General features: G+C 38.0%; 1 protein-coding gene across 4 annotated transcripts in view; it reads left to right on the top strand.

Annotated features, from left to right (window-relative positions):
- FAR1 (fatty acyl-CoA reductase 1) overlaps nucleotides 1-26657 on the top strand; it is a 77701-nt gene that overhangs the window by 12317 nt on the left and 38727 nt on the right. The window contains exon 2 of one of the 4 annotated variants that reach the window (XM_053899962.1): nucleotides 849-1044. The exons of the other annotated variants lie outside the window; for them this stretch is intronic. The gene's annotated coding sequence lies outside the window, so the exon portion shown is untranslated. The remainder of the gene's footprint in view (nucleotides 1-848; nucleotides 1045-26657) is intronic. 4 annotated transcript variants of the gene reach the window in all.

The raw sequence follows: 26657 nt of genomic DNA, 5'->3' as shown, positions 1-26657 counted from the left end.
CGTGGTTAAATAAGTAAGATTTGTGATGATCTGTAATCCTATTTAGGATGTGCTTTATAACTTTCTAAGGTTTTAACAAACTTTCCAGGGTTTTAAATTGTAAATGAAATCTTTTTGACCAATTGGATGTTTTTATTTGGTACGTTACTTTGGAAAGCCCTGTCAAACATGATGGTAAGCCTTTGGTTGTATTGCTTGGTAAATGCTATAACTGCTCAAATATATCCATAAAATTCTCAAAGTTTTAATATGTTTCGGCATAGGGTCATCACTTGATATTCCAGTTGTGGAAGTGTTATGTGTCACAGAAATAACGGAGTTTCCTTGTCAGTTGCATCATACTGAACTCTCCTATCAGATTGTTAACCATGTCCATTTTTGAGTCTTTTGTCATTTATAGTTATTGTTCTGATGCTCTTACAAAACGTGTTTCATCTTCAAGAATGTTTATAAAAAGGAATTTTAGGACAAATACATGTATTTGACATCTTTAAGATCATAAAACAAATGGGTAAAAATTTACAGAGCTAATAAGTTGCATTCAAATTGAGCAAGAATTGGTAACATGGGACTAAATAAATGGAGGGAGATTATAGTTTTGTGACTCTTGTTGGAAATATTGTTGGTTCTCTAATGTTTGCCCTTCCAGATTAAGTAAACTTTCTCTTAAGATATCTATGATATACAGAAAACTGATAAAGTATTCATTTGTAAACAAACTAAAGCATTTAACTTTTCTCCCTACCTCAACCCTCTGAAATTCAAAAACTCTCAGTAAGTATTCTTTCTTTCATGGCAATTACAGTTGTTTGCGTAAGTTCAATAAGAATCTGTTCTCCTTGTAACAGGTCACCATTGGAAATACTGGTTATTTTACCAAGTCTTTGACTGGAATGTCATATTTGAGAGCAACATACATACACTCAGATATGACCAAACAGTTTTAAGGAACTAAGGTTGACTTTATGAAGCACGAAGCCAGTAAAGCCCCTTGGAAATGTTGGCCTGATACCTTGCTTACAGAGTTCCCAGCAGCCTTGTTAGGTGAGTAAAGATGTCACTTCCTGGCAGGTGCAGCCACCTCAGGATACTTTGGGACCTCTTAGAAGGAATTTGCCCAAATGCAGGCATGTCTGATGGCAAGTACTTGGCATGGCTTCTGGCCTAGAGAGGCTACTGAAAGTTCAATCTAGAGAGAGATTCCTTATAAAAAGTTCCAGCAAAGCTAAATTTGAAAGATCTATATGACCAATCTCTGTTCTTGCTGAGCTTATGTAAATAATTAGGCCTAGTTTGTTAAAACTGGACTTGTTCTACAAATGAATTAGTCTTGATTTGGCTATCACTAGGAATGAAGGTTGTTAGAAAAAATTATGTTTCATGGCAATGCTCCTTAAGACAAGGTAAACTTTATGGATGTTAAATTCGAGTTCTGATTGTCTTTAAATGTTTGCTGTTTTCCTGGACTAGGCAACTTGAGGTAAACTTCAAAGGAATTGTCACAAAACTCAAGTATAGACAATCTTTTTGCCTGTTGCTCTATGGGCCATTCAGAGGGATCACCACAAACATTTGAGTTACAAACCAGCAAAACCCATCTGATTCCCACCGCCTATTCTCACTCCATCTGAGGATGCTTCAGGCCTGACATCTAAGAATCTTTTCCCTGGCAGCCCTCGAGACTCAGACACTCGGTTTTATAATTTTGCTCTAACCATTAACCTGTATTTTTTTTCTTGTTTCTCTTAGAGTGCCTCCAATTGTTTACTAAACAAAACAGAGTCTGTATGTTGGTTCATACCACCTATTACACAATCAAAGCCTTAAATGGCTCAAAATAACATTATTAAACACTAAAATAACTCAAATGCATTAAACAGTTCTACAAAATAAAAAATGGCATTAGCTGTTTTAACTGCTGCACAAAGTGGAACTTGCACTCTCATAAAAACAGAATGCTGTGTATACTTTCCAGATACCACAAAAATATTTCTGAATATCCAACTGACAGATACTCAAATTGGCTCTTTAAATGATCCCTCTCTTTCCTTTAATAATTGTTTAAACTCCTGGACTGAAGAAAGATTTTTGTCAACTATCAAAGGACTCTTATTTGGGCCTCTTTTCCTTCTTGTTATTTTAATCATGTTTTGTTGTTTTCTCCCATGTCTCTCCACCTGGTGCCAAGACGCCTTCACTGCCACAACTTCAAGCCAGCAGATGATCCTTTCTGTTCAAGGACACTCCCATATGTTATCAACTCTAGATATAGCCACCTTAGCCTTTCCTAACTCCTATTAAATTTTCAACTGACCAACCTTGACCCATAGATAGGTACATCTCTACGACTCTATTCAGCAGGAAGAAGCTATGGAAGATGAGACCTTCTACCTTCAGCAACCTTAAAGATTTAAAAGGGTCACAGTTGTTCAGGGAGGAAAATGATGAGGGAAACAAAGGCAAGAGAAACGTAGCTTAAATTAAATCTTACAGCTTGCAGCCCACTGATACACCCCTGAAAACATGCAGAGAGTGACCTTCCTCAAGCAACTCATGGCTGCCTTACTTCCTTAATGTTTTTCTTTTATTAAACACTAAAAGTAACCTTATCTTATAGCCCCTCAAGGTCCTGAAAGCCTTGCTTTCAAATTCCTTAGAGACTTACGCTATTCCTAACCCCCATTAACTTAAAAGTATATAATCAGGGGCGCCTGGCTGGCTCAGTTGGTTAAGTGTCTGACTTCAGTTCAGGTCACGATCTCATGGTTTGTGAGTTCGAGCCCTGCATCTGGCTCTGTGCTGACAGCTCAGAGCCTAGAGCCTGCTTCGGATTCTGTGTCTCCTTCTCTCTCTGCCCCCTCCCCCACTTGTGCTGTCTCTCTTGATCTTTCAAAAATAAATGTGTAAAAAAAAAAAAAAAAAAGGTATATAATCAGTCACTCTTCACAATCCCAGTGCAGCTTTTTCTGCCCACGGGTCCTATCCCTGTGTTTTAATAAAATCACCTTTTTGCACCAAAGACGTCTCAAGAATTCTTTCTTAACTGTTTCCTCAAGAACTCCACCAAGTACTGTCCATCCTGAATTAATAGGAGGTAGAATATATGACTTTTAAGTCATATATTGAGTCATATTTATTTATAAATATATAAATACCATTTTTTCAAGGTAAAAGGAGAAACTACTTTGGCCTAACTTGCCCTTATATAGTTGAGATCTGTGGAGGAAAGGGTTTGTTAAAGTATTTTGAGTTGTACATTTTTTAAAAAGTTTATATATTTTTGAGAGATGGGGGAGAGAATTCCAAGCAGGCTCCGTGCTGTCAGCGTGCATCCCGTCATGGGGTTTGATCCCACGACTTGTGAGATCATGACCTGAGCCAAAATCAAGAGTTGGACAGTTAATCAACTGAGCCATCCAGGTGCCCCTTTATGTATATGTTTGTGTTAAAATTAGTCCTACATGTGATAATGGGGTTTAGAATTGTGTTTTGGTCTGAAGGGATTGATTCTCTATTAAGTCCTGAGATTGTGTTTATCATCTATCTAGTTTGAATGATGATCCTAAATAAAGTTCTTAGAAATACATGGTTTTAAAAACTTGTAGGTTGCACCTAAAATAAAATCATAATAATGGTTTTTACATTAGGCAGAAGCCTCAGGAGATAGGAACAGTTGAATTAGCTGCTAATGAGACATTGGACTGTTTGAGGATCTAGTGAATTTTAGGCGTATTGCTTTAAAGTGATAACCTTTGTGACCTGTTAGAGTTAATAATTCTCTGAGGATCTAATGTACTACTGGGAAACAAGTTAACTCTAATACATAGACTTTGAGAGCTAGAAGAGGAAGCATTTAATCATTTGTGATTTGGCCTCCTTTTCAATGAATTTTATGAAGGATGAGAGCAGTTAATTGACTGGCACAAGGTCAGGTGGTTAGTGGCATTCCCAACAGAGTAGTTACTCATTACTGAGTTTTGGTAGGTCTGTTGTGCTTATTTTGGCTGTTTTCATTCTGGATCTCAGTTTCTAGAAAAGAAAGTATCTTTACAGTAGGGTTTTTAGCATTGTGGCTTTAAGTCTCAGTTGATAAATTGACTAAGAATTACCTGAGTTTTTATACTCTTGGTGTTTTTACTTTGCTGTACATGTTCTCACCCCATCTTTAGCACAATAACCCACGGTTGTTACAGGCTTATTGGGTAGGGTTTTTAGGAGCTTAAATCAGTTTCACAGCTGGAAACAAATACTAAGAATCCACAAAGTCATCAAACACTTCCCTCATGTTTTCTTTTTTCTTTTTCTTTTTTTCACTTGAGAGAGAGTGTGCACATGGGCGAAGAGACAGAGAGAAAGAATCTTAAGCAATCTCCACATTCAGCACAGAGCTGATGTGGGGCTTGATTCTACAGCCCTGGGATCATGACCTGAGCCGAAATGAAGAGTCAGACACTCACCCAACTGAGTCACCCAGGCGCCCCTCTCTCATATTTTTTGTACCTTTCTGGGCTGATTCCTGCCTGACATTTAGTTGCAAGCTATATCTATGAACCTGGCAAAATTTTAAAGGTAAACCAGGAAAGGATTTTTGAGAAGAGGGTTTGTTATGGGATTTAGTCCTTTTGAAGATATTTTTTGATGATTCCCAGAACTAGAGACTGGAGGGATCACTCACATCCAAGTTCAGAGAAGTTGTTCTGTAAAGGGCCTGATTCCAAGTTCTAATATTACATTTGGTTGGTGTAGATTTGATAGGCAGGGAGAGCACCTGCCCCTACATTAGTAGCCCTGTAGTCAGGGTAGGACCCTTAAAACAGTGCTTCTCAAGTTGTTTTAATCCCAGCCATTTAGCTGGGTCATTTTTTAGCTCAATAATTCCCACTTTTGGTGGAAAAAAAAATAATTGTCAATGTCCAGGCATTTTGGAGGGAGAGAGGTTTTCTTCAGCATTTAGGGATATGGATAGTTCCTAGTTGAATTATGAAAAATATATTTGTCTTAAAGTCTAGACTAGTTAGAACGCTGTAGGTCTCAAATCCTCATGATGCAATTGTTTAATACATTCTGCAGGTATAATAAAACAAATAAAATGTATGAAGCTTAACTAATGCAAATTTTTAATTAAAAAGTAAAAATAATGACTCAGACAATACAACTTCACCAACAGTGAGTGCCTCTCTTGAAATTACAGAATTTCACCTTTTGAGTGTGTGTATGTGGTAGGAGCTTTGTAGCATTGGGAGTTGCACCAGCCAGAGTTATTAACTGTATACAGATTGAAGTCTTTGGTACTTTTGAACAACCTGGTCATTTTTGCACCTCTTAATAACTGACTTGATAGTTTATTCAGAAGTAGTCTTTTAAAAAACATTAAAAAAAAATTTTTTTTAATGTTTATTTATTTTTGAGACAGAGAGAGACAGAGCATGAATGGGGGAGGGCCAGAGAGAGAGGGAGACACAGAATCTGAAGCAGGCTCCAGGCTCTGAGCTGTCAGCACAGAGCCCGACACGGGGCTCGAACTCACGGACCGTGAGATCATGACCTGAGCCAGAGTCAGACGCTTAACCGACTGAGCCACCCAGGCGCCCCTTAAAAAACTTTTTAAGTTTATTTATTTTTGGGGGGGGTTGGGGTAGAGAGAGAGGGAGAGAGAATCCCAAGCAGGCTCTGTGCTGATGTCCGCACAGAGCCTGATGTGGAGCTCAGTGTCACGAAGTGCTTGACCTGAGCCTAATCAAGAGTCAATGCTTAACGGACCGATCGTTAACTGACTGAGCCACCCAGCCACCCCAATTCATAAATAATCTTATGCATCAAAGGAATATCATGCTTAAAAAATTTTTTTTCATGTTTATTTATGAGAGAGTGAGAGAGCTTGTGGGGAAAGGGCAGGGGAGGGAGACACAGAATCCGAAACAGCCCCAGGCTCTGTCAGCACAAAGCCCAAAAACTGAGATCAAGACCTGAGCTGAAGGGATGCTCAACTGACTGAGCCACTCAGGCGCCCCGGAAGATCATGCTTTTTAAATCATTGGGATTTAAATCCATGGGACATTTGGCCTATTTTTGGATAAACATTACCTTAGAAGGTAATTTGTGAGCTTTTCAGGAGCGTTGTTTCCCTAGCTGTATTGGGAAATTTATCAAGGCTTCGGGGTCTGTGGCCTGCTTTACCTGGGGACATTTGGTAGTCTTCGATATGCTAATACACTTTATTGATTTCTAGTTGGGATAAAGTATACAGTTTCCCAGCCCCATTTACCATGGTTTGGAAAATGCTGCCTTGGAGGATGTATGTACCTGTTTTTAGGTTCAGCCTTGAGAACAGATTCAAAAGGTGCATAAGAAGGTGACACAAGAGAAACAGGAAATACAGCATAAAGCAGAAGCTTCAAAGCACTTTTCTGCTGTTCAGGTTTGCAAGGCGTTTGCTGTAATAATCAGACGGAGTCTGAACTGCTTCTAAACTGAATCTAAACTACTTTTATAACCAGTGAAATACCTGATTCTGCCAGCTTGTTCTCAAAGATCTTAATCTTCATGAACAGATTTTGGTAGTTTTAAATTACACCACACAAGATCTGCTTGAGTCCATTTTTGGGAAAATCTATAGGTGGTCAAATGTAATGTTTGTGGTAAATATGATATATTTTCCTCTTAACATTAGGAATTTGAAATATTTTTGTGTTAGTCTTTCGATATATTATGGAGTCAAATGCACAACTTCCATGAATTGCTAAGCACAATTTTAGTTGTGTTGGAAAAGTTCAAGAAGCCCGGTGTTTGGTGGTACACTTAAAGTATTAGTACGCCTATGTATATTTGAATCCTATATTTTCACTTTTCCTTTTAAAAAAAATTTTAGTATTTATTAATTTTGAGAGGGAGAGAGAGAGCACGTGCAAGTCGGGTAGGAGCAGAGAGAGGGAGAGAGAGAGAATCCCAAGCAGGCTCTGTGCAGTCAGTACAGAGCCTGATGCAGGGCTTGAACTCAGGAACCGTGAGTTCATGACCTGAGCCAGAATCAAGAGTCAGACACTTAACCATCTGACCCACTCAGGTGCCCCTGTATTTCACTTTTCTGAGTAAGTATCAGGATAAAAATTTCATGTCTTTAAATGAAAACATTTTCATTAAGGTAAGGAGAAAGCATTGCACAATAGTTTAAGAAAGAATCACGTGGCTTGTGACAACTACTTTGTAAAAATTATTTTCTCCCAGAATAGAATTGAAGATATGGATTTACTACAAGCAATTAGCAAACTGTTAATCGGAGCTCAACCCTTCTTCGTAGGCTTTACAGTAGAGAAGTTACCCCACTGGTACAGGCCTTGAGGACAGAAACAAAAACAAAGGGAAATGGATATTGCTGAAAACTTTAAATTTTCTTGTCAGCAGATAATCTTAATTCTGTAGAATTGACATTTACTTTCTAACGGAGGAGAACTTGACTTTTTAAGATGTCTTTTGTTTTTTTACATCACTCCAAGGAATTTGGAGTCTGAATTTTGTTAATGGCTAAGACTTTCCAGGATAATGAAGCCTTAGAGCACATGCTTATTGGAGTATGTGTACAAAATAGTTATGTAGTGCCCCTAAAAGAACTAATGAACCTATTGAGATTCCTTACCACCAAGAAGTATCTCAGACACTGAGGAAGATAGGATTCAGAGAGTTAAGTATTCGTATGCCAATGTCTGTGTAGGCAAACAGAGTGCCCATTATATCTCCTTCAATGGGTGCTCACAACAGGGTTGGACACTAGCATCTTTTATTGAAAAAAGAAATGTTAACCAAGATGCTACAGCCATTCTTTTGTTTGTGGAAAAATGCCTCATAAGCCTTAATTTTTGAAAAAGGAGAAAGGAACCCACTATTCTTACCAGCTTGAGTACAGTAAATAGTGTACATTTTGAGTTTGCATTTTGGCCCCTTGTTTGTTGCTTACAGCTTACTTGCAGAGGCAGTTGGTTTTTTTTTATGTTGAGTTTTGAAACAGCAAATAATGATTGCAGAGTTATTAAAATATAGCAGAAAGACACAAGACCAGTGGTTCCCAGTATGCCTCCAGATGGAAGACAATCAGAAATCTTAAAGTATATATACTCTTCATAGTCAAACTGAAATGAGTTGGCTTGCTTTTGGCCAGAAGTGTGTCAACTCCAAGTGGTAACTTACTTATTAGAAGTTGACAAGTAAACAAGCAAAAATGAAATTTTTATTCAGTAAATGAGGTTGTTTGGTAAAAGGCAAAATATTTCAAAGTATGAGGCCCATGCAGCCATTTTTTTTAGTTTTGGGTGGCTGAAAATATGTAATAAGAAACAACTCTTTGTTGTTCCCTAGGGCCATGAAATAGGTCCAACACGGATTAAATAGTTGGCAGTCTCAAAAGTAATAAATTTGTCATTATTTCACCATGTTCTTCGTGGCAGGTGGTGTTGTCTGAAGATGGTCTTACCAGTATCTCCCATTGCACATGCTCTTTCATTGTGACCTTGACTCTTCTCTCATCCTGAGGTGGGGTTTATGGCCCCTCCCCTTGAATTTGAGTGGTCTTGTGACTCACTTGTAACCAGTAGAATGCAGGAGTAGTTATACTTGTGTGACTTTCAAGGCAAAGTCAGAAGAGGTTAGAGAGCTTCTGGCCTAGCTCACCAGAATACTGGTTGTGAAGCCTGTAGCAGCTTTGTAAGCAAGCTAGCCTGAGACTGCCATGCTGCAAAGAAGCCCAAACTACTTCATGTGGAGAGATGCAAAGGATCTAAGATCCTGAGCTAGAACTTTTCAGCTAGAACTGTTTAGTTAATCCTTCCCAAATTCTTAACTCAAAAATATCGTGAGAGAGATTAAAATGGTTATTGCTGTTTTAAGGTACTGAGTTTTTTAGTGATTTTGTTACATAGCAGTAGATAATCAGAGTCCTGCTTTTCCTGAATCTGCTACTATATCTTGAGATTTGACAATGTGCCAATGCACAGTAAGGAATACACCCCAATGATTGGTTCTGGGATCTCAGCATTAACTTTATTTTGATCTTTGACTTTTGGAATATAAAACTTTTTTTTTCCTGTTTTATCCTGCGCCCATTTGGAAAAGCCATTCCATTTTTACGTATTTAGTAGAGTGTATTTTGGTAACTGAAGCTGTATCATGTGTGTTGGAAAGTGTCCATGATATTATTGCATGAGAGCACATGCATCATCTTTAGAAGATCTTTCCACTGTACCCTAATTTTAGTTGCTATGATATTTGGCTTTCTATTAGTTTCTTAGGGCTGCTGTAACAAAGTACCACAAACTGGGTGGCTTTAACCAACAGAAATTTATTGTTTCATAGTTCTGGAGGCTAGAAGTCTGAAATTGAAATCCATGCTCCCTCTGAAACCTGCAAAGGAATCCTTCCTTTCCTCTTCCTAGGTTTTTGGTAGCAATTTTGATGTTCTCTGGCTTGTAGCTGTATAACTTTAATCGCTAGTTTTGTTGTCACATGGGAGTTCTCTGGAGTTCTCCCTGTGTATCTCTGTGTCTTCACATGGCCCTCTTCTTATAAGAACACCGGTGATAATTGGATTAGTGACCCACTCTGCTTTAGTGTGACATCATTTACCTTAATTACATCTTCAAAGATCCTGTTTCCAAATAAGGTCACATGCTGAGGTACTGGGAGTTAGGAATTCAAAAGATCTCTTTTGGGGAACACAGCTCAATCCGTAACAGGCCTCAAGGGAGATTGGTTTTAACCATTTACGCATTTTTACTCCAGATTAGATGTGAAGGGGGTTTTTCACCAGTACCTATGAAGTCTGTTCTCTGCGCATTAAGTCCATCTTTTCGGCATGCACACATAATACACATAAAATTTGATTGTAGTTTTTAATGGTTTACGCTCATTGACCCTTTGAGAATCTGATAAAAGCACTGGATTCTTTCCCTAGAAAGATGTATAGATGTATGCTTGGGAGTGCGTACTTGTGCACATACACAACAACATTTTGTTTTAACGTGTTCTTGGACCTCTACCCCTATCCCTGCTCCCCAAAGCCTGTTCATGAACTTCTGGATTAGAGAGTTAACTAATTTAGGTTACTTAGAGATACCTAATCCCCATCTCTTTTAGTGGAAAAACAAAAGGAAAAACAAGAAGCTGAGGCGATCCCTCATGGTTATTGTAGCTACATGCAGTTTTCTGGAGGATTTTCATTTTTATGTGATATTTATCATGTGCTTAGTCTCTTCCTTCCCTTCCTGCTCTCCACCCCCATATAAAACCTTTAGCTAAGGAAAATTGTAAACAATGTTATACTTTTCTGTAGAGAAGAATAGTCTAGGTTCTTTTAGACGTGGATCAATATATAAACAGACTTTTATATCTTGCTACAGTGTTGGCTTAGCTCATGACCTCTTTAAATTCTCTGTTATTTTTTGATTATTACATCAAAATTATTTTATAAAGGATAGTAATCTAGGGTTTCTGAGTCTGCAACAAGAGTGTATCCTGTGCTCTTCTTCACTTGTAGCCTTTTCTCCAACATAATATTGCCCAAACCTCAGCCCTGAACATTTTAATAGGCTTTCCTTTTAAAAGTAACAGATTTTTTGGGGCGCCTGGGTGGCGCAGTCGGTTGAGCGTCCGACTTCAGCCAGGTCACGATCTCGCGGTCTGTGAGTTCGAGCCCCGCGTCAGGCTCTGGGCTGATGGCTCGGAGCCTGGAGCCTGTTTCCGATTCTGTGTCTCCCTCTCTCTCTGCCCCTCCCCCATTCATGCTCTGTCTCTCTCTGTCCCAAAAATAAAAATTAAAAAAAAAAAAAAAAAAAAAAAAAGTAACAGATTTTTTTACACACTTTGAAACAGACTATAGGTTATGTCTTCAGTTTGCATTTAGCCTCTGGCGTATTTCTGTTTCTGAAGCCTGGCATTCATGTATTGGCTTGTTTTTGACGATATTACATCAAACAAATATTTACTGTCTGTTTTACATGACACATATGGTAAGTATAGTAGTTGTGAAATCACAGGAGATGAATTTTCAGACCATACTGGTTTCCCTTTGATGCCTTTCTCCTTTGTATTCATTTTTCTGAATATGAAATATTGGAAATCATTGTTTAGAATAGGGGTTGGCAAACTGACTTTCACACTACCTTCCTCTTTGTGAATGAAGTTTTACTGGAACATGTCCATACTCATTCATTTACTTAATTATTCATGGTTGATTTTGTGCCCCAAATGGCAGAATTGAGTAGTTGATATTAAGATTGTATGAATGGCCCACAGAATTGAAAATATTTATTATCTAACCCTTTACAGAAATCTTTGCTAACGGTTTGTTTAGAATATTTTGTAATTCTACCTTCTAAGGATACTTAAAATTTTTTTTTCCTACTTTTTAGTTATGAAATCTAAAGGATATTAAAAGACCATTTAGCTCAACTTTTTATCTAGTGTTTGAATTTCCTTTGGTGTTGCTACCACGTGGTCATCCAGATTAAAGGTCTAGGACAGTGAGACAAAACGGGATTGGATGTGCTATGTTAAACGCAGAATAATAACCCCTGGTTGGAAGTCAGTGACTCCCATTGAAAAGATAAATGGACTATCTTATTCTTTGTCCATTGGGTCTCCCTGCTGTCTCCATTGGTAGGTTTTTATTTTGGGTTTGTTTATGTGGTGAGGGCACAGAGGAGCCAGATTTTAATAGGAGGACCGCTAAATGGACCCTTATTTCAAGATAATAGCTATTAAGTGGTAGAAATTTATAGGAAGATTGATTGAATGGTGAGACATTAACTTGAGACTTTCATATTCAGTGCTTAGTTTTCCTAAACAAATTGATAACTGCTAAAACATAGAACTAAGTCCTTACAAATATACTTTGTCAGATTTTACTGTTTGTGTTAAAAAATGCTGGTGCAGAAAGAAACATATACAGGTAGAACAAGTCCAGACTTCACTGCAGAACCGTATTTGGTAGTTCTGTGTACTTGAGAACTTAGTGAATGTGGTGAACATAGATGAGCTCTCGGGAGATGGAAGAGAGGTACATCTGATCCCAAGGTCAAGATTATCCTAAAGAGGAATGAATTTCTCACATTGCATTCAGGAAATCCAGTCTGTTAGAGTCTAGTTCTTCAACAGTTTCTTAGTTAACATCTGGTTTTTAATCTAATCTAATAATTTTCCATCTAATAAAGAGAAGGAATAAAAATGTAAGTTATAAAGATTAGCAGAAGATAATATCCCCCCCCCCCCCCGCCTTTTTTCTTTTTTTTTAACACTACCCTTTTTACTTTTACGACGATTTGTCAAGTGCAGCTCAGTCTCTCTGTCTCTGTCCCTGTTTCTTGGTCTGTCTCTCTCTTGCCCACTGTCATATCTCGAGAGTGTTCTTTTTGTTGTAATAAACTTTCCTGCTTCTGTCGCACAAGAAAAAAAGATTTGTCAAACTTTTTTCCTAACAGTGAAAATGAGTTTGTAAATAGAAGACAGAATATAGTGGAGACTGGCTAACTGAGAAGAAAATTTGTGCTTTCGTATATTTTTTGGTACCCTCTGATTTTTCTATTTTATAAAAAGTGCTTTAAAAAATATATAACACAATGCACCTAGTACATAATTTAACAATGTACAAAAGGATATGTAGTACAAAGTAAATGCTTTTCATCTCTGTTCCCCACTTACCAAGTTATCCCTCCCAGAGATAACCATTATTACCAATTTTTTGGCTTTTTTTTTTTTTTTTTTTTTGCCAGAAATAATCTATGTATTTATAAGCATGTGCATACTTTTTTTCATTCCTTTTCTGTGTCATAAAGGGTGGTGTATCATACAGGATATTACTTCTTGGCTTTTAAAATTTATCTTGAGTGCTATTTCTTATCAGTATACGTATGTTGAACCGCCTCATTACTTTTTGAGATGCAGAATATGCCATTATAGGGATATGCCACTTTGCTCATTCACCTGTTGGTGGACATTTAGGTTTTCAGTCTTTTGCTATCTATGTTGCATTAAATACATCATTGCACACACTTGTAAGAATAGCTGCAGGATGAACTTTTAGAAATAGAACTGCAAAGGTAATGAACATGTAAAATTTGATAGATATTGTCAGATTCCCTCCCATGGTTTGCACTAGTTTATATTCCTACCAGCACATAAGAGAGGCTGTTACTTGTGGGGGCACCTGGCTGGCTCAGTTGGTAGAGCATGTGACTCTTGATCTTGGGGTCATGAGTTCAAGCCCCACGTTGGACGCGGAGCATACTTAAAAAAAAAAAAGAGAAGAAAAGAGTGTTTTACTTGTGTAAAAACTCTATCAATTTTTTGGTCTTTGTGAGTCTCATAAGTAAGTGAAAAAATAAATCTTGTAGTATTCATTTGCATTTTTCAGAATGAGTAAGATTGAGCATTGGTTATAGATGGAACGTCACATTTTATGTTAAAGACCATGGATATGTAATGTAAAGGTGTGTGTGCATGTGAAAGTGGGGGAATAGTCTTGATATTTTCTTTGTTCCTTTTTGTCTTGTTAAGTAAAACAGATTATTACAGATTGTTAAATAGTCTTGGCACTCAGGATCACTGGGTCTAGTACAGTCTTATCACTCAGTGTGGTTCCTGGCATCACTTAGGAACTATTAGCAATGAGGAATCTCCGGCTCATCCTAGACCTGTTGAATCAGAATCTGTGTGTTAACAAGGTCTCCAGGTCATTTGTGTGCCCATTAAAGTTAGGGAAGCACTAATAGAGAGATTCACCTGGCCTAAAAATAAGGCTGGAGCCTCCCAAAGAGGGTATACAAATTAACCTTTTGGCTGGGCAGGGGGTGGTGGGGGGCGGGGGGGCAGTGGCTCATGAACTTGGTTCTAAATTGGACTGGTAAAAATATTTAAGGTGTGAAATTTTGTGCCTTGAGAAACGGGAGCAGGGGTCTTTGGATACAACTTTGTCACTAGAATGTTTCATTTCCACAGGGTCCAGAGGGTCCAGAATTTATTAGGATTGAAATAAAATTTTGAAATAGGGGCTCTAGGTTTAGGGCCAGGTTCTGGGGAGAGGTAACTGGTAAGAAAGAGCTAGGTCGGCTAAGAAGTTCTAAGCGTCTGACTAGATTTCAGCTCCGGTCATGTTCTTATTTATGGTTTGTGAGTTCGAGCCCCAGGTCGGGCTTTGTACTGATGGTGTGGAGAGCCTGCTTGGATTCTCTCTCTCTCTGCCCCTTCCCCATTTGCACTCTTTCCCTCTCTCAAAAATAAATAAACTTAAAAAAAAAACAACAACAACTGGGAATCGGGGGAGATTTGGCTTGGGGCAGAAGTTGCCACCCTCTGGTCTAGACTCATTCTGTGAGTGCAGCTTTTTGAGCAGGTGGATGTGTCGTCTCAGAGGCTCTTGTGGAATTATTTAAACTGATAGTGAGATCTGGGAAAAAGGCATGAAAAAATAAAGCACCTTTTAATGATGTAGGAAAAAAGCATCTGGAAAATAAACTTTTTTTGAAGTCTAATACAGAGAAATTCACAAGTACAGTTTAATCAGTGGCTAATCATAAAATGAATTCACTTATGTAATCATACTCAGGGCAAGAAATAGAATATTAGAGCCCCAGAAGACCACTGTGCCTCCTCCCTTCTCCCTAGCAGTGACCACAATAGCTTGACTTCTGACCCCTAGATTAATTTGCTTTTATTTGAATTTTGTATGAGCGGAATCACACTAGCTGTATTATTTTGGCTCTGGGTTCTTTGACTAGTATTGAGAACTCTTTCGGTTTCATTGCTATATAGAATTTTTCTGTTAGAGCATGCCAGTATTTATCTATTTTGTTAATGAGTATTTGAGTTTTTCCCACTTTTAGGATGTTGCAAGTAATACTTCTTTAATCTTCTTGTTCTTCACATCTTTTGGTGTTCGTTAGTAAATGTCACCAGTTTTCCAAAGTAATTGTATCCACTCTTGCTGTACTACTAGTGTTGGGAGTGCTCTAGTTGTTCTGTACCACCGTCTGCAAGTTTGAGACCCTCCAATGTAGAGGGATTACCTGGGTTGCTCCTAATAAAGCTGCCTTAGGACTATAGCCTGATTTCCTACCTTAGGAAGCATTTGATGGTTTGTTAACCCTGTTAGCCAGTAAGTAGGCATGTCTTGTCAGTTGTTGTCAGGCCCTCAGAGGTTTGGTTTAAGCCTGCTTCTGCTAAAATCATTCATTTCCTTCCCCAATTAAAAAAAAAAAAAATGGGTATATGTACATGTGAATATACCAGTGTCCTGTCCAGAGATAAAATAGCTGTTAGTCTTACTTTGGTAATAAAATTTTTTTCTACTCTAAAAATTAAACTCATAATTAAGTGATTTTTTTTTTTTTTTCCGGAAAAGACCCCTAACACATTTCTAGACTAAAATATTGTAGTTTGGACTGACTGCCAAGGGATCATACTGAGAATCACTGCCAAAGAATATGGGGAAGATGAATAAGAAAATGTAATTACGTTTCTCATCATTTGTGTATTACATTTAATCCTTACACAGATGCTGTGAAGTAAAGGGAGGGTTGGGTATGCTATCTGTATCTTAGAAATGAGAAAACCAAAGAACCAAATAGGTTAAGTAAGTTCACCCCCAAGATAAATGGGTGAAACTGGATTCCAACCCAGCTCTGTTAAGACTCAAAGCCCAGGGGTTCCCACCATATCAGGGTCATCTGAAAGGCGTTTCCACAAAGGGCCTACATTATTTAGCAGGAAGCAGTTGATAGCAGAGCCTGATTTCATACAGTACTGAAAATGGGTTCACTAGAGATTAGTTTCCTACTCATTGTAGGGGAGGAAAAACTTTCCTTCTCCCCTCTTGAATTCTATGGCTGGTGCCTGTTAATTAAACTGACAAGAGCCAGATTAACAGGAGGAGAGGGTGTGTGTGTGTGTGTGTGTGTGTGTGTGTGTGTGTGTGTATTTATATATTATAAATAAACACTTTTTTTTTTTAATGTGGGCTAGGGCTTCACAGAAAAGACATGAAAAACCAAAAAGAGGTGGTTAGACTTGAGAGCTTATATACCATATTAACAAAGGGTGATAAATTATGAAGTGATGGTGGGAGAATGGGTGAAATAGGTAATGGGAATTAAAGAGTACACTTATTGTGATGAGCACTGAGCAATGTATATAATTGTTGAATCACTGTGTTGTACACTTGAAACTAATATGACACTGTATGTTAACTGCGCTGGAATTAAAATAAAAAAGCAAATGAAGTTAATTAAAAGTGCAAAAACATTATGAAGAAGTGACTAGACAAAGGAAAAGGAGTTTGGGCTTCTAAAAGCAGTAAATTGTAGGAAGGTAAGTATATAAGAAAAGTAATAGAAGATAAGGGTTATTTTAGTAACGTTTGTTGGTGCTGACTCATCTCAGTGCTAACTTTACATCTTCTTCATGACCATAAAACTCCCTCAGAGTCTTCATGACAGTCCTCATTTCTCAGAAGTTTCTGCTTTTAATCAGATAGGGGAAGTTCAGGGAAGACTTGTTTCTGTATCTGTTAAATCTCGATTGCTCACAGTAATCCATATGGCAAAGTGACATATTTAAGTGTATATTCTGATCCACCATGCTCCCTCACACAACACTACTATTATTCATAGGCAGTTAAGTACAATACATGTTTTCAAAGTTCACTGATCCATAGGATTACTTTGGTATAGATACCTGCAGAAACATGCTTGAATTTGTTGCTTATCTTAAGACAGACCCCAGAGCATCTTGTCTTCTACCCTGTCTTACCACCTCTACTGACCTGGGTTTTTTGTTTCTAACATTCCAATGAACGATTTTATCTAGTAAGGTCTTGGCAGTGGGCTGGGTGCAGTGGAGTTGGAAATAAATCCACTAACCTTTGATAAGGGCATATTTCTATTTTTTAAAAATACTTATTTATTTTTGAGGGGCAAAAGAGAGGGGGGACAGAGGATTCGAAGTGGGCTCAGCACTGACAGCAGTGAGCCCGATGCGGGGCTCGAATTTATGAACTGCAAGATCGTGACCTGAGCCAAAGTCAGGTGCTCAACATACTGAACCACACAGGCGCCTGATAAACGAGTATTTCCGAGGATAATGTCTTTTTATTCAGACTGATAGTGAAAATAATTAAGCCCATCTAGATGGTCTTTGAGTCAAGTTCTGTTTGATGGACCAACTTCTTATGTTCTCTTTGTTGGCTGCCCTCAGGGAAATCCTGGTAAATCTAATTGCCTTTAAATTTTAATTAAGAGTCTACCTGACCAGTTAATAGTTACATTTCTATTTGTGTTGCTGGTTTGGCCCATCAACTTTTTAATGTATGTGTGAGTTTATGAATGAATTAATGAGAGTACGAGCAGAGGAAGAGGGAGACAGAATCCTAAGCAGGATCCCATGACTCTGGGATCATGACCTGAGTGGAAATCAAGAGTGGACTGATCCACCCAAGTGGATGGGTGCTTTTATTGTCTATTCTGCTTTTATTGTCAAATGATTTGGAATTTTAAGAATTCTTCTATCAGAATTTGCCTTTTTTCATGTTAACATTTTCTGTGAAGCAGATTTGTGTCTATCATATGTCTGAAGGCCCTGTAGGGGAAAATGCAGTTCTGTTTACTCCTGTAGTGAATTGTGCAAAATGAAACAGACCTTCAAGACCATCTTTTCCAACTTTATACTTTTTCTGAACCTCTTTTCCAGTGCTGTGCACTCAGTCTTTATCAGTGAGCTGATGCCTTTACCTCACCACTAAGGGCAAGTAGAAACTTTATTCCCCCTGCAAAATGTGGGATTTAGTGTGAAGATATTGCTTCAAATTTGGCTCTGCCCATGGGTGTGCTGAGTGACCTAAGGCAAGAAAATTATTAAGGAGGCTTGTGGAAAATTATATCTGAAAACATGAGAGATACAACTTTTTGTGCTTAATAGATTTTCCTTTTCCTTTATTTTTATTATGTATTTTTGTCATCACTGGTGAGTCTTCTGTCAAACTTTGGCTTCAAGCCCTTGGAATTGCCTCTCATTCCTTCTTCCTACCTTGCCCTGCTCTCCACATAATTGTTCACATTTGTCTTTCTTCTTAGCAAGTGTCTGAAACAACTAGTTGACAGAATATTAAGACTTTTAATTACAGTTTTCAGCTCTAATTCAAGGAAAGGAATTCCTATTTCTTGGTACTGAAGAGCTGCTTTTTTTTTTTTTCTTTGCTAGATTTTTGTGGCTTTCTGAATATTCTAATACCCTAATCTCTCACTTTAATAGCTTTATCTATTGAAAGAACTCCTTTAAAAAAAAAAAAAAAGTTGAAATCGGAGGTGTAGGATCTGCTCTTTACTTGTTTATCTTAACCAAGTTTCTAAAACTAATGAGACAGCATGATTAGCTTTCCACTAATATTAAGACATTTATTATGAGAGTACTGTTATGTTGCAAGGGTGCAGTTTATATTGACTGAGTGAGTGCTATCTTGAAAGTTCTCTATGGTTTCTCCATTTGTGGCCATTTCAGGCTCTTTTTGCCTATAAGACCTATTTCACGTTCCCTTTTTACAGATAAGGAAACAGGTTCAGAGTAGTAATTTTATCTTAGGATCTCATGGCTTCAAAGTGGTACCATCTGGACTTCAAGTGAGTGAACGTAGGAAGTGAGTGAATGTATCTTCATTTAAGTACATTTGTAATATGTTTTCTTAATGTAAATATAAATACATAATATAAAAGCACCAGGAAAACCCACTTTGGCAAGAATACCTTGAAAGATTAGAAACATTTGGTACCCAGCATTTTTACTGGTCTTTTGAAAGATTTCTGCCTCTTTAACTTTTGAACCATAAGAGAAGGTTTGTTTGTTTTTTAATTTTAGTTGACACACAATGTTAAATTAGTTTCAGGTGTACAGCATAGTGATTCGGTAACTTTATACATTATCTTCTGCTTACCCCAAATGTAGCTACCAACTGTCACCATACAACTCTATTACAGTACCATTGATTAAATCCCTTATTCTGTACTTTTCATCCCTGTGACTTATTCATTCCATGACTGGAAGCCTGTACCTCTCACTCTTGCTTCACCTGTTTTTGCCTATCACCCCACCCCTTCTCTGGCAACCACTAGTTTGTTTTCTGTGTGTATGGGCCTGTTTCTACTTTTTGTTTGTTTGTTTTGTTTTTTAGATTCTACATATGAGTGAAATCATATGGTATTTGTCTTTTTCTGTCTGGCTTATTTCACTTAGCATAATACTCTCTAGCCAAGATATGCTGAGTAATGTTCCATTGTATACGTATATCACATCTTCTTTACCCATTCATCTATGGAGACTTAGGTTGTTTCCATATCTTGGTTATTGTAAATAATGCTGCAAAGAACATAGGAGTGCATTATCTTTTTGAATTAGCGTTTTTGTTTTCTTTGGGTAAATATCCAGTAGTGGAATTACTGAATCATAGGATAATTTTGTTTTAATTTTTTGAGGAGCCTCCGTACTGTTTTCCATAGTGGTTGCACCAATTTACATTCCCATCAGCTGTGCAGGAGGATTCCTTTTCTTCCATATCCTCACAAACGTTGTTTGTGTTTTTTGTCTTTTTGCTGCTAACCATTCTGACAGGTATGGGGTGATATTTCACTGTGGCTTTGATTTGCATCTCTGACAATTAGTGATGTTGAGCATCTTCTCACATGCCTGTTGGCCATTTCTGTATCTTTGGAGAAATATCTATTCAGGTGCTCTGCCCATTTTGGAACGGATTGTTTTGTTTGTTTGTTTGTTTGTTTGTTTCATTGTATAAGTTCTTTATGTATTTTGGATATTAGCCCCTTACTGGATATATCATTTGCAAGTACCTTCTCCCATTCAGTAGGTTGCCTTTTCATTTCGTTGATGGTTTCCTTTGCTGTGCAAAAGCTTTTTATTTTGGTGTAATCCCAGTAGTTTATTTTTGCTTTTGTTTCCCTTGCCTGAGGAGACATGTAGAAAAATATGGCTAAGGTTGAAGTCAACGAGATTACTGCTCATGTTTTCTTCTTCTAGGAGTTTTATGGTTTCAGGTCTCATATTTAGATCTTTAATCCGTTTTGAGTTGAGTTTTGTATATGATATAAGAAAGTGGCCCAGTTTCATTCTTTTGTCCAGTTTTTTCAACACCATTTGTTCAAGAGACTGTCTTTTGCCATTGTATGTTCTTGCTTCCTTTGTCATAGATTAATTGGCCATATGAGCATGGGTTTATTCCTGGGCTCTCTATCCTGTTCCACTGACCTGTGTGTCTGTTTTTGTGCCAGTACCATACTGTTTGGATTACTGCAGCTTTGTGGTGTGTCCTAAAATCTGTTGATTGTGCTAGCTCCAACTTTTTCTTCTTTCTCAAGATTGCTTTGGCTATTTGGGGTCTTAAGTGATTCCATACAGATTTTAGTACTATTTGTTGTAGTTCTGTGAGGATAAGGTATTTTTTAAAGAAAATACTCAGCTGCCACTGTTAAGTGATGTTTTCTTGAAGGCAGCTCAAGAACAGTAAAAGTAAATATGAGTCACATTTTATAGCCCCTCCGCCCCAGCACGCAGGAATGATAATGTTGCGGTTTTTCCTCAGCATTGCAGTGCTGCAGCTGTTTTTCAGCAGATGATAGCTTTTGATGTCTTGCTATGTAGAACTCACACAGTCGAAATTGAAACAGCATGCTGTAGGATTGGCAGCATTTTCTTTCCTGGCATTTTCTAGTAGCTTCTGGCTACATTGGCAGGGCTATGTGGAAGATGTTACAAGTCTGGACTTGCCTTAAAAGAATTCTCATTTGTGCTGGCTTTGTCAATAAGTTAGCAGTAGGGTGAAATAAATGTATTGGTGGATGGGGGGAATCAAGGATACTTAGAGTTTGAAAATGCCTAGTGCTTGTAAAGTTTTTGGTGACATTGTGATAAAGTGGGAGATTTATGGGAATTCTGTTCTTTCTTTCGTGAAGAAAACCGTGTAACTCACATGTAAACAGTACCTGAAACTGGTAAGAAGCAGTTTCATCCTGAAACTGTCTTAGCAAGCAGCCTTTCTACTGCTACGCTTGAGGAGAAAGAATTAAGTTTGGTAAAAATTTTCTATTTACAGATTTGCTTTTGAGGCTTTAGAGGAAAGACGTCATTGTAGATGAGGGAAAAAACATGTAGTTGTGTTAGTTTAGGGTTGAGCCAATCGCATATTCAGGCTATAAACCCTCAATTATTAAAGGAAAAACTGCCTGATATTTTTTCTGTTTTAAATGCATATGTACACCTGTGGAAAACTTTCTTGTGCCTGGTATCTAATAGGTACTTAAGAAATGTTTATTGAATACATTTTTGCATATGAAGAAAATGAAGCTCAGAGAGGGAATTAGATGACTTGTTCTAGGTCATATTCTCAGCACACTGTGGTTAACATTTGTAATCAGCATATAGTTGTTATCAATACCTACTGGATTTATTAGGTATATTGATGCAGTTTTTTTCATATCCTTCTTCAGTGGGCTATAGTTTTAATTAGGCTTTTGGTCACTGAAATCTTGAAATAGTCTTGCTTAGACCTGAAGCAGGTTATAACTAGAGTAACCATATAATTTACCGTGCAAACTAAAACACTTCAGAGGACTATACTCAAAATTCAGGTGGGATAGCATGTACAAACCAGCTTTGTTCCAGGCAAACTAAGACCTATGGTCACACGAGGTTTTTATTTTTTAAAGTAAACTTTTTATTGGCATGTAGCATACATTCAGAAAGTCCATAAATCCTGAGTATACAGCTTAATGAATTTTTAAAAACTGAGCCAACCTGCATCAAGAAATAGAACATTACTAGTCTCCCAGAAGCCCCCTCCCACCCTCTTCTGGTCACTGCCTCTTCTTTGCAAGATAACCATTCTTTTAACTGATGAGTTTTTGTCTGTTTTTGAACTTTATGTAAGTGGCATTATGTAGTATGCACTGTTTGTGTCTGGCCTCTTTGGCTCAGCATTCTTGTGGGCCTCATCCATGTTGTATGTAGTGATTGTTCCTTCATTTCATTGTTTTTTTAATATTCCATTGTGTGAATATGCTATAATTTATACAACATACTATTGACAAACATTGGGGTTGTTTTAATTTGGGGCTAACAGGAATAGTGCTCCCATGAACATACTTGTTGATGAGTCTTTTGGTGAATGTATATACTCATTTCTCTTGGGTATATAATTAGAAGTGGAATTGTGAAGTATGATATATGAATGTTCAGCCTTAGTAGGAATGCCACTTTTGCTAAGTGTTAAACCTGTCTGTACTTCCTCTAGCAGTAGGTGAGCGCTCCAGTTTCTCTGCATCCTTACCGATACTGTGTATTGTCTGTCTTTTTCATTTTAGCCATATTGGGGACAGTGTAGTGGGATCACATTGTGATTTTAACTCGATAACTACAGATGGTGAGTTCCTTTTCATGTGCTGATTGACCATTTGGATCTTCTTTGGTAATGCCAATTGGATTCTCCTTTATGTTTGCCTCAAGCCTTTCCCATTTTTCTATCAGTTTATCTCTTCTCCTTGTTGAGTTGTAGTTGTTTATATATTCTGGGTGGTAATCAGTTGTTATTATACATACCACAAATATCTTTTCCTCTAATTTGTCTTTTCTGCTTATTACAGTGTTATGGGATGAACTTAATTTTAGTGTCCTCCAGTTTATCGATATTTTTCTTTTGTGGTTAGCACTTCTTGTGTCCTATTTAAGAAATGTTTGCCTACCCCAATATCATGGAGATGTTCTTTGTCATTTTCTAGGCCTGTAATTATCTTGCCTTTCACATTTAAGTGTATAGTCAATCTAGAGTTCATTTTTTGTGTGTAGTGTGAGGTAGAAGTCAAGATTCATTTTCTTTTAAGTTTCTATTTATTTATTTTTTTAGTGATCTCTACACCCAACATGGGGCTTGAACTCATGACCCTGAGATCAAGCATCACACACTCTTCTGACTGAGCCAGTAAGGGACCCCCAAAATTCATTTTCTATATGGATAGCAAATTGACTGCATTATTCTTTGTCCTAGTACCACATTCCTGCAGCTTTATAATACATCTTGATATACGGTAATGAAGTTCCCCAGCTTTGTTGTTCTTAGTACTTGTCTTGGCTATTATTGGCCCATCGTATTTCCGTAACATTTTAGGATCTTAGTTTCCATCCACAAAAACAGCTTAGGTTTTGATTGGGATTGTATGGACCCTAAGGATGGTGAGTTGACATTTCATTTATTTAGAAGTTGTCTTCTAATCCAGGCATGTAGTAAATCTCTTCATTTATTTAGGTATTGTTTAATTTCTCTCAGTGTTTTGTAGTTTTCAGAATAGAGGTCTCAAATATCTTTCAGATTTACTTCTACCTTCTGGTAGTTTAAAAACATATAATTCACCGAGGTAAAATTTACACAATATAATGAACCATTTTAAAGTGAACAATTTAGGGGTGCCTGGGTGGCTCAGTAAGTTAAGCGTCCGACTTCGGCTCAGGTCATGATCTCGCAGTTCGAGCCCTGCATCGGGCTCTGTGCTGACAGTTCAGAGCCTGGAGCCTGTTTCAGATTCTTTGTCTCCTTCTCTCTCTGACCCTCCCCTGTTCATGCTCTGTCTCTCTCTGTCTCAAAAATAAATAAACGTTAAAAAAAAAAATTTAAAGTGAACAATTTAGTACAGTTCAGTGTTTTGTAGTCACCACCTCCGTCTAGTTCCAAAACATTTCCATCACTGCAGAGTAAAGCTCCTTAAGCATTTTGTCTCCACTGCCCACTCTCCCACCCCTCAGCCCCTGCCAACCACCTGTATGCATTCTGTCTCTATGGATTTATTTATTCTGGATATTTCATATAAATGAAATCCTGTAGTATTGATGTTTTGTATCTGACTTATTTCACTTAGTATGTTAAAAAAAATTTTTTTTTTTACATTTTTATTTATTTTTGAGAGAGAGAGAGAGAGAGAGAGAGCAAGCGCATACTTGGGGGAGGGGCAGAGAGAAAATGAGACAGAATCCGAAGCAGGATCCAGGCTTTGAGCTGTCAGCACCAGAGCCTGATGTGGGGCTCAAACTCACAAACTGTGAGATCATGACCTGAGTCGAAGTTGAATGCTTAACCAACTGAGCCACCTAGGCGCCCCTCACCTAGTATGTTTTTGAGGCTCATTCCTCGATTGTAGTGTGTGTCAGGTCTTCATTCCTTTTTATGGCCGAATAGTATTCTGCTGTAGGTATATACCATAATTTGTTTATCCATTCATCTGTTAATGGACATTTTGAGCTGTTTGTACTATTTGGCTGTTGTGAACAGTGTACTATAAACACGCATGTACTTGTTCGAGTACCTGTTGGCAGTTTTTGGGGTGTATGCCTCAGAATGGAACTGCAAGGTTGTATAATTCTGTTTAACTTTTTAAGGTGCCACTACCTTTCCCATAGCAGCTGAACCATTTCACGTTCCCACAAGTGATGTGCACGGGTTTTAGTTTCTCTGTGTCTTCCTTAATACTTGCTGTTTTCCATAGTGTTTTGGTGTTTGGGATGGTATCTTAAGGGGTTCCAGTTTTTTGTTACTTCATTTTCCGTGTCGCTGATGTATAGAAATACATTTGCTTTTTTCCATATAAACTTCGTATTTAGCGACCTTCTTAACTTCATTTAATTCTAATAGTTTATTTATGTGTTTATTGGATTTTCTCTATACATCTGGATTTTGGATTTTCAAGTGCTTTCTTATTCTTCTGTTCCTTTTTCATGTACTTTGCTATTTTATGGATGCAATATTTTTGTGAATGGCTTGGAGAATTTCTTTAGAATTTAAATTCTGTTTAAAATTTTATTGCCCTTGTTTCCTTAGCGGTTGATTCTGTTGCTTTTCATTTTGGTTCTTCTTATTTTGTTAGGTATTTCTTAAATATCTGGTGATCTTTGGTTATCTAGTCATGTTTATGAAGGATCAGGGTGGTTGGTTTTGGGGGCTGATACTGGCTGGCTTCCTCTCAGTTTTTTGCGGTCTGTTTTTCCAGAAGAGCTTTTCTCTGAATGAGATTACTGATGCAGAATTCTGTGTGAGTTTATTTGTTTTTTTAAATTTTTTAATGTTACTCATTTTTGAGAGACAGAGACAGAGCATGAGTGGGGGAGGGGCAGAGAGAAAGGGAGATACAGAATCCGAAGCAGGCTCCAGGCTCTGAGCTGTTAGCACAGCGCCCGAAGTGGGGCTCAAACTCACAGACTGCGAGATGTTGACCTGAGCCAAAGTTGGATACCTAACCGACTGAGCTACCCAGTCGCCTGAAGTTTTATAGTAACTTTATTTTTTATTTTTTTAAATGTTTATTTATTTTTGAGAGAGAAAGAGACAGAGCACCAGCAGGGGAGGGGCATAGAGAGAGGGAGACACAGACAGGCTCCAGGCTCTGAGCTGTCAGCACAGAGCCTGATGTGAGGCTCGAACCCATGGACTGTGAGATCATGACCTGAGCTGTAGTCGGATGCTTACTTGACTGAGTCACTTAGGCGCCCCTTTGTGAATTTGTTTTAAGGGCCAACAGCAGCCAGATAGATAGGCTTAGGACCTAAAATTTATTCTAGGGCTCAAGTACTTTGAGACTTTTTTCTTTCGTTGGTTTAGTTTCCTCTCTCTTGATTCTCCACCTCCCCCGTCATTTGTGGATGTCTGGAGCAATGTCAGGCTCAGCCCTACTTTTCTTTTGTCCCTAGCACCCATGCTGGATGTTCTTCTCAGCAGATCTGGATACTAAGCCTTGGGAGCTCAAGTTTATACCGGAAGTAAGGCTGTCTTGAGTGGCTCTGCTGTTCTGTGAGCAATCCTTTAATTCCCTTGATTTCCCTATGACTTTTTTTTAATTTTATTTTTTTATTTTAGAAACAGAGTGTGCACAAGCGGGGGAGAGGGAGAGGGAGAGAGAGAGAATCTTAAGCAGGCTCTACACTCAGCACAGAACCCCAACGCGGTGCTCAATCCCAGGACCCTGGGACCATGAGCTGAGCCAAAACCAAGAGTTGGACACTCAACCGACTGAGCCACCCAGGTGCCCCTGATTTCCCTATGCTTTAATTCAGTTTATTTATCTTTTTATTATTTAAAACTTTATTATTATGTTTATTTATTTTGAGAGAGAGAGAGAGACAGAGTGTGAGTGGGGGAGGGGAAGAGAGAGAGGGAGACAGAATACAAAGCAGACTCCAGGCTCTTGAGCTATCAGCGCAGAGCCCCACATGGGGATCAAACCCACGAGTGTGAGATCATGACCTGAACCGAAGTTGATGCTCAACTGACTGAGCCCCCCAGGCACCCTTTTAATTCAGTTTCTTGATTCTGGGCTTGGTGTTCTCTGTTCAGGGAACTGGGACATTTCTTGCCTCCTTATAAGTCCTTTCCTATGCTTGCTTTGCTTGGGTTGCTATTTCTTCTGCTATGGCTTTTCTGTCAACTTAGTCTTATCTTTTTCTTCTAGAAACTCTTTCCTTCTCTCCATTCTGCTTTTTATTTTATTTTATTATTTTTTTTATTAAAAAAAATTTTTTTTTACATTTATTTTTGAGAGACAAAGACAGAGCACAAGTTGGAGAGGGGCAGAGAGAGAATGAGA

This window comes from Panthera pardus, unplaced genomic scaffold (assembly GCF_024362965.1).
Source record: "Panthera pardus isolate Hobbes unplaced genomic scaffold, ASM2436296v1 HiC_scaffold_12, whole genome shotgun sequence".
Lineage (NCBI taxonomy): Eukaryota > Metazoa > Chordata > Mammalia > Carnivora > Felidae > Panthera > Panthera pardus.
Note: the sequence above shows the minus strand (reverse complement) of the source record. Positions and strands in the feature narration are given on the sequence as shown.